Here is an 18,024-nt window from a genome sequence, read left to right on the forward strand (position 1 = left end):
ACTCACTCACTCACTCACCCATCCACTTACCCACCCACTTACCCACCCACCCACTCACTGACTCACTCACCCACCCACCCTCCCACCCACCCACTCACTTACTCACCCACCTACCCACTCACCCACCCTCCCACCCACTCACTCACTCACTCACTCACTCACTCACCCACCCACCCGCCCACCCACCCACCCACTCACTCTCACTCACTAACCCACTCACTCTCACTCTAACTCATTCTCTCCCACTCACTAACCCACTCCCACTCACTAACCCACTCCCACTCACTCAAACCCACTCGCCCACTCACTCAACAACCCGTCCACTCACTTATCCACTCACCCGCCCACCCGCCCACCCACCTACCCGCCCAACCATCCTCCACTCCCCTACCCCCCACCCCCTACCCACTCACTCATCCCCCCATCCACTCACTCAATCACTCCCTCACTTACTCACTCGCCCACTCACTCCCCCACTCACTCCCCCACTCACTCGCTAACCCAATCACCCACCCAATCACCGACCCACTCGCCCAGTCACCCAATCATCCACTCACCCACTCACTCACTCACTCTCTCCTCCACACACACACACACACACACACACACACACACACACACACACACACACACACACACACACACACACACACACACACACACACACTCCTACATCTTCACGATAATAACCTACCATTATATGACTGATGTTTAGCTTCCGCATAAGTAAAGATAAAAGCACTAACAAGCAGTCTTATTCACAGGTTAAGCTTAATAAACTTTGTTAACCCTCTCATGGGTAGGACAACTCTACTATTCTATTCTAGGTAATCCCAGATGATTTTATTTAGCTGGAAATAATGACAAGGTAGGAGATGGAACTAATGGCATGGTTGGAGATGGAAATGATGACACAGAAGCAGCTGGAAATGATGACACAGTAGCAGCTGGAAATAAAGACACAGTAAGAGCTTGAGAGTTTTCAGACTGTCGCCATTAACGCTGTCTTCGTCGGGACAACTCTACTACTCTGTTCCGTGGAACGCCAGACGATTTTATTCAGCTAAGACTGAGAAACCTTGGAGTGTTAATTCGGCTCTGAACTGTTGATATTAAAGGCTAGGGTGAAAATGAAAAAGGGGGAATCTGAAAAGACGTAAGATTATGGGCATTTCCCGGATTTCAGTGGTGTGCAAACATGCTGATATGAGAGAGAGAGAGAGAGAGAGAGAGAGAGAGAGAGAGAGAGAGGTATGTTATGTAAGTTTGTCCATGAGCCTCGGATTAAAGGTGAAGGCTTGGATGATGTTGATTCATTAATATGGCCTTATTATCCCAAAGGTTAATGGTATAGCCTATGTTAAGCTGCCACAGTTAGGCCTGGTTACAAACATTACAGCAATAACTCAGGTCACAGGTAATTAGCCACTTTACTAATCTTAAATGTTTTACTGGGATTATTTCTATGTTGTTCTTGTTAATATAGTTGGTTTGTTTTCATCTGTGGGAACTGGATTACTCTCACAATTTGAATACTGTCATGGTGGCATAATATTTGATTAACCTTAGTTATGAGGTATAATTCAGTCTTCTTGGTTTCTAGTCAAATCAACCTTCAAATCTGATTACACATGGCCGCCAACTGAGCTGAAGGGGTTAGGGATCTTTGGTGGTATGATGGTTGTAGAGTGGATGGCGGTGTTTTGTTGGTTGTGGAATGATTAGTACTGTGGTGCTGGTTGTGAATTGATTGTTGTGGTGTTCGTTATGAAGTGAATGGCGCTGTAATGTTGGTAGCGGAGTGGAATTGTGTTATAATGTTGGTTGCTGGTGAATAATGTGGTGTTGATTGTGGTGTGGTATGGTGTTGTGATGCTGGTTTTTAAGTGACTAATGTTGTGCATTAATCTCGCACATAACAGTTATTAAACAAGCTCTCTAGTACATTAACCTTTCCACCCTGGCCCCTCAAAAGCTGTTTATAATTCTACGTCCTGGGTGTTTTTTGTCCCTTACCTAATCATCCTCCTTCTCCCATCATTCCCTCATTCGCTTCATTTATTCTTGCGTTTCATCTTCTCTTTCCTCAACAGTTCTCTCCAACCCTCGCTGTCTTCTAGCTCCCTCTGCCCGGTCCCACGCCTGCTGTGCATGTGCCATGATCTCAGCACAATGCTTACGCCGGAGTGTTTTGTACGCTGCTTTCAGGAGCTTATGATGTAGTCTGTCCATGGTCCCATCGCCCCCTGCTCCACTGCCGTCTTCTTCACTCCTCCTTTCTCCATCTTCCTCCTTTCCTCCTCTGCTCCCACTCGGCCCAAGCCTCGGTCCGAAGAGGCCGCGTGGGTGGGAGGTGGAGATGACGTCAGGAGCAGCGGTATTCAGGTCGGAGGCAAGTACTTGATTGTGCCAGCGCGACAATACTTACAAACACAGATTGTTAGTGAGAGAAATGTTGTGATGTGCTTTCATCGTGTAATTACCTTAGGATATGGTCTTGTTTGACAAACAAGCAGATCGTAATCTCCGTCAAGTAGGTTATGGTTTTGGCCTGGTTTGTCTGTCTGTTTGATTGTTGCACCAAATGTAAAAAAAAAAAAAGGACCTCAGAGGAAAGACGGAATAATGAAGAACTATAAAGCCATAATGCTGCTATATGGCACCGCTGAAGACGGAAAATAAAGGCCGTAAGAAACATGGAAATATCAAGAAGAGAGTTAGGGCAGAAGAGCAGAAGAGGACAGTAAGGAGGGAAAGACTGGAGGCAAAAAGGCACGATATAGGTGCCTGTTCGATAAGCAGGGATATTTCCTCAGAGGAGGGAAGAAATAATGAAGGAAGGAAGGAATGCTGAAGAACTAGCAGCAAGCCATAATATGGCTCTATGGCACTAAGACCCTCAGAGGAAGGAAAGAATACTAAAGAACTGGCAGCAAGCCATAATATGGCTCTATGGCACTAAGACCCTCAGAGGAAGGAAGGAATACTGAAGAACTAGCAGCAAGCCATAATATGGCCATGTGGCACAAAGACCCTCATAGGAGTAGGTGTTTGCAATAGATCTTTGGAGAAAAAGGCCAAAACCAGAAAGAGATGTTGGTGCCTTTGCAGTTTTAGTCGTGTTGTTGTGTGACCACAGGCTCACCTAAACGTGCATCCGATGGACTGCAGGCCGAAGTTGCTCTTCTACAGCCCTCCTGCTTCCTTCCGGGGGTTCTGTTCTGCCCTCCAGTAGGTTTCTGTTTTCCTCTCTGATATGATGCCGGTATCCCCTCGTGAGTTTTTTTTTTTTTTTCCTTTCCTTTATCATATTGTATTTACCTTTGTTTTCACTTTGTCTTCTTAGTGACCTTGTTTTCATTTTCACAGGTGTCATCACTGGTGGAGGCATATACAGGTCGTGGTGTGACATCAGTAGTGGATTTATCACCCTAATTCTGGACTAAAGACTTCATCATGACACGCCTTCAAGACTACGTACCTGCGCTTGAGGACAGAAGCTGAAGGGGTAAGGCTAGTATAGTTCTTACACTTAACCCCTACAACATGAGAATGTACTGTGTATATCCATCTATCCATCATCCAATACTACGTTGCCCCATGAGGAGCGTAGGAGCCCGGGGCTAGGCAGTTGGTCCCGACATTTAAGATGAGTGACCAGCCTCACTCATGCCTGAGTGGCATTACATGAGCAATCAACCCTAACCACCCCTTGGATATAAACCATCACCGGCTCAATCCGACTGGAGCGCAATAATTACCCACTAAACCACCAGGCGCCAAAATCTGGTTATATGGTTACCACCTAGAGTAGTAAATGGTTTCCTTGTGTACAGGAAACCATTTGGCTTGTCACTCAGTGTAGAGTCACCCACAGGCAGAAGGAAGAGGGAAGAATGAAGGAATGCCAAAAGAGGGAGTATAAAGTTACCCATAGGCAGAAGGACGTGGAAAGAATGAAGGAAAGTATGACAGAAGAGGATGGAAGGAAAGAAAGATGGAGGAGAGGAAAGGGCAGACACCCGACAGCAGCATTACATTGAGTGAGTGGATGGTGAGCGCCCCCACCTACCACATATTGTATATATATATATATATATATATATATATATATATATATATATATTGTTACATAGCCTATGATTTCATCATCCTTTGTGTAATTTTAACGCACAGTTGCTGCATGTTTGATCACGAGCGTGTTCTGCCTCAGTCCCCCCCTTCTACCGTTATAGTAGAGTAAGTCGTCCTTTCTGCTGTTCAATGCGGGATTGTCAACTCTTTGTCCCCATGCCTTCATTTGCGCGTCCTTCTTACAAGTTGTATCAAGCTCTCCTGGCCCCTATATAATGAGCTCAGTCTCTGCATCATGGCCACTTAGATCTGCTCCTCATTTTGTTCACATCTCTGTCCTCCCCTGTACAGTTATTATTATTGTGAGTGCTCAAGAAATCTCCAAACATCTAGCAGCTGTGTGTAATTTGAGTATAACTGTTATTGCATTTTTTCCTTGTACTGTATAGCATAAGGTGTTGATTTGTAGACCTAGTGAGTTTTTTTTTGTAATTTATGTAGGATTCATTTTGTTAGTTAGTTTTAATATTATTTTGTATCTGTAATAATTCATCTTGCATTAACTAAGCATTACCCAGTGTATTTTCATTTTATCAGGGCTGACTTAGGTAAATTTACTCTTGCTAATTTCATGTTAATAGAGGCTATTGCAGTTAACCATATATTTAACCTGTTTTTGCCATTACATTATCCTTATGAGTCCTGAATGTTTTGTTGTTAGTTTGAGCATTAAACATTAACTTGTAATTTTACCTAACTCTTTTGTTTTGAACCTGGAACTTTACGGGACAGTAGCGACTCTTAGTATTCTCACTTAAAGTGTACGTTATCTTTCTCTGTTCCGTAACATAAATTTGGCGACCTCATATCAGGATACTCAGGATATTATCATAAGGATATTGCTTGATATTTTGTGACTGTGATTTATTCATGATGTCTACTATTACTACACTTGATGAAGCCAAAGATTTTTTGTCAAATGTGCAAACAGTGTGTGATGTAGAAAACAGAACAAAGAATGAACTTAAGCTTGTTGCTCAACAATTGGGAATTGCTGTTCGCTCTCATCATTCTAAAGATCAAATTGTTGACATGATTAATGAAAGCTTGTTTAATGTAACTCCTCCAAATGAGCAAACGCAGATTGAATTAGCTAAGTTACATCTAGCCCTGCAGGAGGCTAAGGCTAAGGAGGCGGAGTCTCGTGTTAAGGAGGCTGAATTTCAAGCACGTTCTAAGGAGGCTGAGGCACAAGTTGAAATTGCTAGGATTCAGGCAGACCATGAGTATCGCATGAAACAAGGTGGAACTGGATCATCTAGCTCTGATGATTTTGATGTGGCTAAAAATGTTAAACTTGTCCCTCCTTTTAATGAATCTGATTTAACAAAGTATTTTCAGTTGTTTGAGAGGGTAGCTACAGGTTTTAATTGGCCCAAAAATTATTGGCCAGTGCTCCTTCAAACTGTTCTCACCGGTAAAGCTCAAGTAACTTATGCATCTTTGCCTCAGGATCAATCTGATAATTATTATGTAGTTAAGAGCTTGATTCTTAAGGCCTATGAACTTGTTCTTGAAGCCTATAGAATAAAATTTAGGACAACTTACAAGCAAGATAAGCAATCCCATGTTGAGTATGTAAAAATTAAAGATCTGTTAGAGCAGTGGTTAAATTCTAAGAATGTGGATTCTGATTTTGGTAAATTTAAGCAGATGATTTTGCTGGAGGACTTCAAAAGGTGTATTAGTAAAGATGTAGGCCTATATCTTGATGAGAAAAGAATAGATAATTTGTCTGATGCTGCAGTTTTAGCTGATGAGTATGTTCTCACTCACAAGAGATATTCTAAAGAAAAAGGGAAAGCTGAGAGTAAGTACGTTGCCTCTACTCAGAGTACAGGTAACAGGAAAGAGAATAAGGATGATGTTTCTCAGGAAGTAAATACCAGCTTCACCTCTAGATTTAAGAAAAGTAAATGTACTTATTGTAGTAAGCTTGGTCATACTACGGAGAAATGTTTCAGGAGACAGCGTGATGTGAACAAAAAGGAGTCTTTAAATATTCAGTCAATTGGTCTAGTGTCCACTCTTGAGAGTTCCCAGAATTCTTTAACTGAGTTAACTGAACCTGCTTTGAGGGGTAACTTAAATTCTCATGATGGAGCTCCTCTTTTGAGCAGTAACTTGGGTGACACTCTCAAGAGTTCATGTGCTAATTTCCTGTCTGATGGTTTTGTCAGTCCTCTGGACAGTAATGACAGGAAATCAGTTCAAATATATCGTGACACAGGTGCTTGCCAATCCCTTATGATGACCAGTGTTCTAGGCTCTAATGTTAATTCCTCTGATGAAACTGTAATCTTACAAGGTGTAGGGAATAATTACTTCTTTGTCCCTCTGTGCAGAGTGAATTTAGAGTCTGGTTTTGTTAATGGTTCCGTTATGGTTGGGTTGGTTGAGACACTCCCAATGTCAGGTGTAACTTTCTTACTTGGAAGTGATATTGGTGGAAGTCAAGTGTGTCCGGCTCCTCAGTTGTCTAGTGGGCCAGTGGCTGCGGCCCAGGATTGTGGTGTCCCTGATGTGTTCCCTGCATGTGCTGCCACTAGGGCTAAGTCTAAAGTTACTGGTGATTTAGAGGATAATGATGATGATGATGTTATCCTAGCTGACACTTTTCTTGCTAATTTGGACCACTCACCAGATGAGGCAGTACCCCGTAGTGTTGATAATTTGTCTCGTCAAGAGTTGGTTGAGTTGCAGGTTGCTGACCCTGAGTTGAAAGGTCTAGCTAACTCTGCTTGCAGTGAGGAAGAGTCAGCCGGTGCTTCTACTTGTTATTATATAAAGTCAGGAGTGCTTATGAGGAAGTGGAGACCCCCAACAGCATCAGCCGACTGTGAATGGGAGGTTGTACATCAAGTTGTCATCCCTCGTGTTTGTAGGCAGGATATCATTAGAGTGGCTCATGATTCCAGTTTGGCAGGACACCTTGGAGTTAGGAAGACTGTGGCACGCATTTTGAAACACTTCTACTGGCCAGGTATCTTCAGGGATGTTTCCTGGTATTGTAAGTCTTGTCACACCTGTCAAGTTGTGGGGAAGTGTAATCAGACCGAAAAGGTTGCACCTCTAGATCCCATTCCTCCTTTTGAGGCGCCATTCACCCGTGTGTTGGTGGATATTGTGGGCCCTCTTCCTAAGACTTCTTCAGGATTTTCTTATGTGTTGACCCTGATTGATATGGCTACTCGTTATCCTGAAGCCATTCCACTTAGAAATATCTCAGCAAAGAACGTGGTTAAGGAAATGCTGGGGTTCTTCACAAAGTTTGGTGTGCCCAAGGAGGTACAGTCAGACCGGGAAAGTAATTTCATGTCGAATGTTTTCAAGCAGTCTCTGAAAGAGTTGGGCATCACCCAGATCACGTCTTCAGCTTACCATCCCCAGACCCAAGGAGCGTTGGAGAGATATCATCAAACACTCAAATCGATGCTCAAGAAATACTGTTTGGAACATCAGAAAGACTGGGATAAAGGTCTTCCATTCGTTGTGTTTGCCGCAAGAGAATCTCCAAATGAATCACTGGGCTTCTCACCTTTTGAATTACTGTTTGGCCATGAAGCAAGAGAACCCCTTAAGTTACTCAAGGAATGCTGGCTGTCGGAGGAAGATGACGTCAACTTGCTGGAGTATGTGATGAAGTTCAAAGAACGGGTGTCCACTGCTTTACAGCTGGCGAGAGAGAATTTAGGAGCTGCTCAGGAGAAGATGAAGACTTGGTATGATAAGAAGTCCAGGTTACGCCACTTTCAGCCAGGAGATCAGGTTTTGATTCTGCTACCAGTGCATGGGCAACCTCTTCAAGCCAAGTTTAGTGGTCCTTATTTCGTGGAGAAGAAACTCAGTGATGTCAACTATGTCATCGCCACACCAGATCGTAGAAAGAGCAAGCAACTATGTCACATCAACATGCTAAAGTTATATCACAGGCGGGACGAAAATAATCCAGTCTGCACTGTAGCTGTTCCACCCAAGTCTGCAAGTGAAGCTCTCCCATGCAGCATGAGCCTGAGTGATAGTTTGGGGAAGAATCCTGATATCATGAATGATCTCCAGACTAAGCTTTCTCATCTACCTCCCGAGGAAAGGCAGGAGTTTTCGGCATTACTGCAGGAGTACCCGCAAGTGTTCCATGCCACTCCAGGAAGAACCACTGTGTTGATGCATGATGTCGATGTTGGAGACGCAAAGCCAATTAAACTGCCTCCTTACCGTGTGAACCCAGTGAAAGTTCCTCTCATCCAGAAGAAGCTTGGCTACCTGTTGGACCACAAGATGATTGAGCCCTGTCAGAGCGAGTGGAGTTCTCCTGTCACTCTAGTCCCTAAGCCAGGTGGGTCACAGCGGCTTTGCATTGACTACAAACGTGTTAATCAGATAACCAAAACAGACACTTACCCTCTCCCTCATGTGGAAGATTGCATAGACAAGATCGGAAAGGCTAGGTACATAAGTAAGTTTGATTTGTTAAAGGGATACTGGCAAGTACCTATGACTGAACGTGCTAGGGAGATCTCATGTTTTGTAACATTAGGAAAGACATTTGCATGTTCTGTAATGCCATGTATAGATTGTTTTAGAGTAATAAGAAATTTCCTTTGTGAATTTCTTTTTTCTTTGTGGGGAGGTGTTACATAGCCTATGATTTCATCATCCTTTGTGTAATTTTAACACACAGGTGCTGCATGTTTGATCACGAGCGTGTTCTGCCTCAGTCCCCCCCTTCTACCGTTATAGTAGAGTAAGTCGTCCTTTCTGCTGTTCAATGCGGGATTGTCAACTCTTTGTCCCCATGGCTTCATTTGCGCGTCCTTCTTACAAGTTGTATCAAGCTCTCCTGGCCCCTATATAATGAGCTCAGTCTCTGCATCATGGCCACTTAGATCTGCTCCTCATTTTGTTCACATCTCTGTCCCCCCTGTACAGTTATTATTATTGTGGGTGCTCAAGAAATCTCCAAACATCTAGCAGCTGTGTGTAATTTGAGTATAACTGTTATTGCATTTTTTCCTTGTACTGTATAGCATAAGGTGTTGATTTGTAGGCCTAGTGAGTTTTTTTTTGTAATTTATGTAGGATTCATTTTGTTAGTCAGTTTTAATATTATTTTGTATCTGTAATAATTCATCTTGCATTAACTAAGCATTACCCAGTGTATTTTCATTTTATTAGGGCTGACTTAGGTAAATTTACTCTTGCTAATTTCATGTTAATAGAGGCTATTGCAGTTAACCATATATTTAACCTGTTTTTGCCATTACATTATCCTTATTAGTCCTGAATGTTTTGTTGTTAGTTTGAGCATTAAACTTTAACTTGTAATTTTACCTAACTCTTTTGTTTTGAACCTGGAACTTTACGGGACAGTAGTGACTCTTAGCATTCTCACTTAAAGTGTACGTTATCTTTCTCTGTTCCGTAACAATATATATATATATATATATATATATATATATATATATATATATATATATATATATATATATATATATATATATATATATATATATATATATATTTGGCTAATGTTAGTTTCTGAATGTTTAAGATTTATCATGAATTGAATTTTCCACCTAGCAGACTTGTGAAGGAACACTGTGGATTGGATGATGATGTGATGGAAAGCATTAGGAGAAATACACTGAGGTGGTTTGGCCATGTGCAGAGATTGTAAAGTGAGTGACTGACTGGGAGACTGTTGTATGTGAGTGAGGTGGAGGGGGGAAAGGGAGGGGGAGACCAAGTTGAGATGAAGGGATACAGAAGAGATGTATATAAGAGGAGGGTGAAAGTTGTGGGGAAGGCAGCGAAATGGCAAGGGACAGGGCGACTTGGAGGCAATTTGTTTGCGGGCATCCCTTGCGGGATTAAAGCGTCTGGCCATAGATAGAGAGATACACCCACACAGGGGATGGTCCTTCCAGTTTCCAAACCCTGTCTTGGGTCATTCTTGGTTATGGCGAATTATATGCCCAAATTCCTGACTAATGTGTGTAACATCTTGCACAGACATTATAAAAGGTTTACAGAGTGATGTATCCTGGACCTGATCCAGTGCAATGAAAAAAAGTCAAAGGCATAAGTGTTTATACTTCCCTGCTGGTGGGCTAATGGCCGTAGTAAAGGGTTAATATTGAGAATGATGCTACTGAATTTGAAATGTGTTAAATGATTTTGCAGGAAGGAAATCCTATTGCTTTTGCCAGTGGTCAAAGGCATGAGTGTCGTTACTTCCTTGTTGGTGTTCTATGGCCCCATTAAAGAGATAACACTGAGAATGATGCTACAGTGTTTGGACTCTGCTCAATGCTTTTGCAGGAAGGAAAACCTATTGCTTCTGCCAGTGGTCAAAGGCATGAGAGTTGTTACCTCAGTGACCCCATTAAAGAGTTAACACTGAGAATGATGGTACAGTGTTTGGACTTTGCTCAATGTTTTGCGGGAAGGTAAACCTGTTGCGTTTACGTCTTTCAGTAAGACAGAGAAGAACTGTGCACAAATTTAGAAAGAAATATTGTCAATTGTCTATGGTCTTGAGAAGCTTCACTATAACACATATGATTACATGATTCATGTACTTACTTTTTTTTTTTTTTAATGCTAGGAAGAAAGAACCAAAGGCCAAGAGCCTGCATAAACTGCTCCTTCCAAGAGAAGAACAACATACAAGAGAGAGCCAAATTCAAGATCCGATCATTTCGAGATGCCTGGACACACTGCGTTTGAAAGACTGGAGATCATAGGAAGCAGGAAATACAGACAGAGGGAGACAGCTCCAAAGCTGACCTGTTGCATAAATGAAGGACTGGGAGTAACTGTTAACTCTTGCATTAGAAAGTTGGACAGAAAAGGGATGAGAGTTTGTTACTTGACGGGTGCTACGCGCCCGTCGTAGAGGTGAAGGAATGCATGCAGACGGTTCAGAGGAGCAGCGACCATTGAAGTTGCGATAGAAAAGAGATAAAGATGCGACAGTGCGGCAAAGAGACAGAGGTTGAAGGGAGCCAGTAAGAGGAGGAGAGTTAATGACACGAAAAGCCTTTTACTCTACCCTATTTAGAAGAGCTGTATGTGAAGAACCTTCCCACACAAACGAGTTGTACTCCACACAGGGGCGGATAAAACCCCTGTACAGAGTCAACAATTGTGCAGGGGTAAAAAAGGAAAGGAGTCGGCTTAGCACACCTAATCTCTTGGAAGCAGATTTTACAAGAGATTTAATATGATCTTTCCAAGATAAGTCCCAAGTGAATGAAACCCGAAGCATGTTCAAGGATGATGCAGGATTAAGCTAAGTATTATTAAACATTAGTGGGTACACCTGTGAAAGATTTTGTCGAGTTGATAGGTGTAAGAACTGAGTCTTTGAACCATTAAAAACAAGAAGATTATTTTTACCCCAGTCAGAGATACGTGCTAAGTCAGACATTAGGTATGCCATAGCCTCATCCCTTGTTTATTGAAGTAACTGCTGAGATGGACGTTGCGAGAACCGAATGGAAAGGTGAAGGGTGGAGTCATCAGCGTACGAGTGGATAGGGTTAGACGTACAGCTTAGAAGGTCATTGATGAATAAAAGGAAGAGAGTTGGTGATAGGACAGAGCCCTGAGGAACACCACTGTTTATAGATCTAGGAAAAGAACGATGGTCTTCTACAACAGCGGCTATAGAACGACAAGAAAGGAAGCTATAGATGAAGGCACAGATTGAAGGATAGAAACCGAAAGAGGGCAGTTTAGAAATTAAAGATTTGTGCCAGACTCGATCGAAAGCCTTTGAGATGTCACAATTCACTTAACAGTAAGGATAAACCTGTCGCCTGCCCCAAAACGATTACGAGCAACGCTAATAAAAACTTAAGAGAACCAATATAAACAGCTACAAACGTTGCTATGCCTTATTAACAGCCCCTATAGATGGATGCCAGAAAGTCATGCTGTCATTTCACAAACCTGGTAGGCTGTGTCAACTTTACAGTCCAATGAGAGATAGAGTAAGCTAGTGCGTGTTTTGAAAATATGGCCACATAACAAAAAGAGATGCTTTGTGAGGGTGGCAGCCTATTTCAGCTGTAGGGATTAGATATTTGTTCAAGATGATGTGGAATGGCAAGCAGAGGGTTAGAATTCACATAACACTTAAGGGTAAAATTATTATTATTACTTCATCAATTTTATTAGCTTGTCTACAATAATTATTATTGTATAACTCCCTGCTGTACCTGCCTGGTCCTACTGAAGAGCACCCAGGATAAGCGATTCTTTCCCCCTTTAACCCGGAGTTCATTTGATAATTTTGATGTTACCTGACGAATCAACTCTTAAGAACACCCTGGTTGTGAAGGGCTGTACTGTAAGTACTGTGAATCAGTCCAAACGTAAAAAAAACAAACAAAAAAAAAACCGTTATTATACAGAAGCAGTCATTTAGAATATTCAGATTTGTGTAGTGGAGAGAGCGGAATGAAGTGCTTGTTGGAGATATGTAAGAAGGCGTGGATGAGTGAAACCGTGCCAGTAGAGTGGAAAAAGGAAGTGATTGCACTCCTGTACAAAAATAAAGGTGAGCGAAGTGAGTGCAAGAATTATCGTGGCATAAGTTTATGGAGTTTGGCAGGGAACGTATATGGAAGAATTATTAGAGAGAAAGTAAGAGAGATATCAGAAGTCCTAGTGGGTGATGAACAGGGTGGCTTTAGGAGTGGCAGAGGATGTGTGGATCAAATCTCTGGAGTGAGACAAATAGTTGAGAAGGCTTGTGAGAAAGACTATAAGGTGTTTATGGCATTTATGGATCTGGAAAAGCATACAACAAAGTAGACTGAGAAGGATTGTGCAAGGTTTTCCGCATGTACGGTGTACAATAGATGGTAAGCTCCTAGGTGCCGTCAAGAGTTTTTATGATGGTAGTGAAGCATGTGTAAACGGTAAATGGCCATCTAAGTGAATGGTTCACGATCGGTGTGAGAGTGCGACAGGGTTGATTGGTGTCCCCATGGTTGTTCAATATATATATATATATATATATATATATATATATATATATATATATATATATATATATATATATATGAATAGGGTGATAGAAGTACAAACACGAGTAATGGAGCGGGGGATGGCGTTGGTAATGAATGGTGATGGATGGAATATCTCAAATTTGTTGTATGCTGATGATGCATTACTACTTGCAAATACCGGACAAGAACTTGGTAGGCTAGTGCAGAATTATGCTGATGTCTGTGAGTGTCGTGCCTTGAGAGTAAATATAGAAAAGAGTGAAGTGATGGTTATTGAGAAAGAAGGTGACTCCCTATGCGATGTTACAGTGAATGGAGAGAGACTGGACTTGGTGAGATGGTTCAAATACCTGGGTACAGTGACAGAAAAGAGAGGAATATGTGCAAAAGAAGTGGAAAGTAGAGTAACACAAGGAAGAGAAGTAGCTGGTGCCATGAAGGCCTTGATAAGAAACAGAGGCTTGAGTGTTACAGCTGCACGAGGCTTACATGAAGGAGTGTTAGTGCCAACTTTAACATATGGATGTGGCATTAAAATGAAAAGTCAAGAGTGAGAGCAGTGGAGATGGGACTGCTGAGTAATGTATGTGGAGTGCAGAGAGTGGATAGGATACGAAATAATGTGATTCGTGAAAGATGTGGAGTGAGGAAGTCTGTGGACACCAGAATCGAAGAGAGTGTATTGGGATGGTATGGCCATGTGGAGAGAATGAATAACAACAGAGTGGTGAAAAGGTATATCTGAGCTAATATGAAGGAGGGAGGAGGCGAGGTAGGCCAAGGAGAAGGTGGAGGGATATGATGGATGAGTGTGTGAGGAAGAGAGGTTTGGAAGTCGGTGAAGCTTGGGAACTGACAAGAGATCGAGCTGGCTGGATGAATGTTGTGAGGAGAAGAGCATGATCATGGATTTGGCACCCTTTTTTAACGTGACTGCATCCTGATTGACTCTATCGGATACGTTTATGTGAAGCTACAGAACGTGGTAAACGTTTTTTGCATAGCAGATAGAGCTAAGATTCCGGGGGCTTGAATGATGAGGGAATGGAAGCGTGGCCCATTGGATTGGGCAAATTTGGGCTGTCTGAACATTGGTACTCCTCACCCTGCCCTAGGGTGGGATAGGAGGCCCGGATGATGATGATGATGATATACTTCCCAGTAAGTGATCCAGTAAAGGATATGAAATTCTAACATTTACATTCAACCAGTAGCCTAGTTCATACACATCGTATCTCAGTGTTGGCTATTAAATCTTGTTAATTATAGCAGGGTTACTCCTCAGTGCACCTCTGCTTGAAGAAGCTTTGGATTTCATTCAAATCTATATTGTGCCAGTGCTCACAACGTAATAAAACTGTTGCATCTTCCCTATCTGATGCAGGCAGGATCCCTTGGACTAGACTGGTGAGTGAATGGAAGCTGGGCCCATTGAACTGGGCATATTTAGGCTGTCTGGACGTTGCTACTCCTCACCCTGCCCTAGGGTGGGAAAGGAGGTTTTGGATGATGATGTATCTTCCCATTAAACAACTTTTCCATATGTGCATTGACCTATCATATTTTCGTTTACATATACCATATTTCCATACGTTCGGCCATACCTAACCTTTCCATTCTCTTCTACGTCCTTTTTGTTATGGTAACAGAAGTCACCATAGCCAAGTAGGGACCCAGGTATAGGTCCTAGCCAATCCAGCCAAATGGACAGACGGAAAATTTCGAGAAATATGAATAATCTTCAGGGAGACGTAGCGCCACCTCTTGAATATCAAGATTTTGTTTTTACCAGCCTCTGAAATGATTCAATACTTCGTCAAGGTGTAGGCTACGTTGTCGAGTACGAAGATCCATCAGACATTGGAAATATAATTATATCAAGGATAGGTTGTTAGGTTAGGCAAGGTTAGGATAAGTTTGTTTAGGTTAGCAGAAAATAGGATAAATTACGCTGGGTTATGTTAAGGACATTTAAGTTTGGATAAGTCAACCTTGATAGGGGACGGTGTCTTCAGCTAGGGCTATCACGTGGGGACTCGTGGACTTGGAAAGAAGAAATCTCCTTCGCCGAGACAGATGGACGCCATTTTAAAACGCCGTTCTTCAGTTTAGAACGCCACTGTTGAACGAACTTACACTTCTCAGTACCTATTTATCCAATCTAACCAAAATTTTCGTAACAACCCAACCTTATTTATCCTAACATAACCTATGTTATGTGTTACGGAACAGAGAAAGATAATGTACACTTTAAGTGAGAATACTAAAAATCACTACTGTCCCGTAAAGTTCCAGGTTCAAAACAAAAGAGTTAGGTAAAATTACAAGTTAAAGTTTAATGCTCAAACTAACAACAAAACATTCAGGACTCATAAGGATAATGTAATGGCAAAAACAGGTTAAATATATGGTTAACTGCAATAGCCTCTATTAACACGAAATTAGCAAGAGTAAATTTATCTAAGTCAGCCCTGATAAAATGACAATACTGGATAATACTCAGTGAATGCAAGCTATATCATTACAGATACAAAATATTATTAATAAGGGCTGACACCCAGAACACATTAATCACAAAAACCTTACTAGGCCTAAGAATTAACACCTTACGCTACACAGTACAAGAAAAAATGCAATAACAGTTATACTCAAATTACACAGCTGCTAGATGGTTGGAGACTTCCTGAGCACTCACAATAATAACAACTGTACAAGGGAGGACAGAGATGTGAACAAAATGAGGAGTAGATCTAAGTGGCAATAATGCAGAGACTGAGCTCATTATATAGTGGCCGGCAGAGCTTGATACAACTTGTAAGAAGGACGCGCAAATCAAGCCATGGGGACAAAGAGTTGACAATCCTGCTCTGAACAACAGAAAGAACGACTTACTCTACTATAAGGGTAGAAGGGGGGAGTGAGGTAGAACACGCTCGTGATCAAACATGCAGCATACTGTACGTTAGAATTACACAAAGGATGATGAAATCATAGGCTATGTAACACTTCCCCAGAAAGAAAAAAGAAATTTACAAAGGAAATTTCTTATTACTCTAAAACAATCTGTCTAAAGTCTAGATAAGCAATCTGCAATAACATTTTCTTTCCCCTTGACATGTTGTATGTCTAATGAATACCCCTGAAGAAGTAGACTCCATCTTGTCAATCTCTGATTTTTATCTTTAAACTTACTAAGGAATTTCAGTGGGTTATGATCGGTATAAATGACTATGGGGTCAAAACCAGAACACAAATAAAATGAAAAATGCTGTAAACCCAAAATCAAGGCCAAAAGCTCTTTCTCAATAGTTGAGTAGTTCTTTTGAGGTGGAGTGAACTTCTTACTGTAATAAGATACAGGGTGTTCAATACCCTGATCATCCTCTTGCAGCAAAACAGCCCCAGCTCCTGTATCACTTGCATCAACAGACATCTTAAAAGGCTTAGCAAAATTTGGAGTAGCGAGCACTGGCTGACTTAATAGGATAGCTTTAAGTTTGCTGAAAGAGGATTCACAGTTATCGGTCCAGACAAATTTAACTCCCTTTTTCAGTAGGTCTGTAAGTGGTGATACAAGAATTGAAAAGTTAAGAACAAATCTCCTGTAATAACCTACCATTCCCAAAAATCTTTGTAGCTCTTTCCTACTTTTAGGTCTGGGAAGATCACTTATAACCTGAACCTTAGCTCCTGGTGGTGCAACATGTCCATCACCAATTACGTACCCAAGGTACTGAACTTTAGCTTGACCAAACTCACACTTTGATAAATTAGCTACAAGATTAGCATGAACCAAACGCTCAAGAAATTTACTGACATGGCATAGGTGATCTTTCCAGTTGTCACTGAAGATTAATACATCATCAATGTAAACAACACACCCTGCCAAACCCTCTGTTACAACATTCATGAGCTTCTGAAATGTGGCTGGTGCATTCTTCATACCATATGGCATTACAGAACATGCAAAAGTCTTTCCTAGTGTTACAAAACATGAGATCTCTCTAGCACGTTCAGTCATAGGTACTTGCCAGTATCCCTTTAACAAATCAAACTTACTTATGTACCTAGCCTTTCCGATCTTGTCTATGCAATCTTCCACACGAGGGAGAGGGTAAGTTCTGTTTTGGTTATCTGATTAACACGTCTGTAGTCGATGCAAAGCCGCTGTGACCCACCTGGCTTAGGGACTAGAGTGACAGGAGAACTCCACTCGCTCTGACAGGGCTCAATCATCTTGTGGTCCAACAGGTAGCCAAGCTCCTTCTGGATGAGAGGAACTTTCACTGGGTTCACACGGTAAGGAGGCAGTTTAATTGGCTTTGCGTCTCCAACATCGACATGAAGCATCAACACAGTGGTTCTTCCTGGAGTAGCACGGAACACTTGCGGGTACTCCTGCAGTAATGCCGAAAACTCCTGCCTTTCCTCGGGAGCTAGATGAGAAAGCTTAGTCTAGAGATCATTCATGATATCAGGATTCTTCCCAAAACTATCACTCAGGCTCATGCTGCATGGGAGAACTTCACTTGCAGACTCGGGTGGAACAACAACAGTGCAGACTGAGTTATTTTCGTCCCGCAAGTGATATAACTTTAGCATGTTGATGTGACAAAGTTGCTTGTTCTTTCTACGATCTGGTGTGGTGATGACATAGTTGACATCACTGAGTGTCTTCTCCACGAAATAAGGACCACTAAACTTGGCTTGAAGAGGTTGCCCATGCACCGGTAGCAGAATCAAAACCTGATCTCCTGGCTGAAAGTGGCGTAACCTGGACTTCTTATCATACCAAGTTTTCATCTTCTCCTGCGCAGCTCCTAAATTCTCTCTCGCCAGCTGTAAAGCAGTGGACAGCCGTTCTTTGAAC

This window comes from Coenobita brevimanus, chromosome 47, assembly GCF_032717465.1.
Source record: "Coenobita brevimanus isolate Jiangsu-jjx chromosome 47, ASM3271746v2, whole genome shotgun sequence".
NCBI classification, from domain to species: Eukaryota; Metazoa; Arthropoda; class Malacostraca; order Decapoda; family Coenobitidae; genus Coenobita; species Coenobita brevimanus.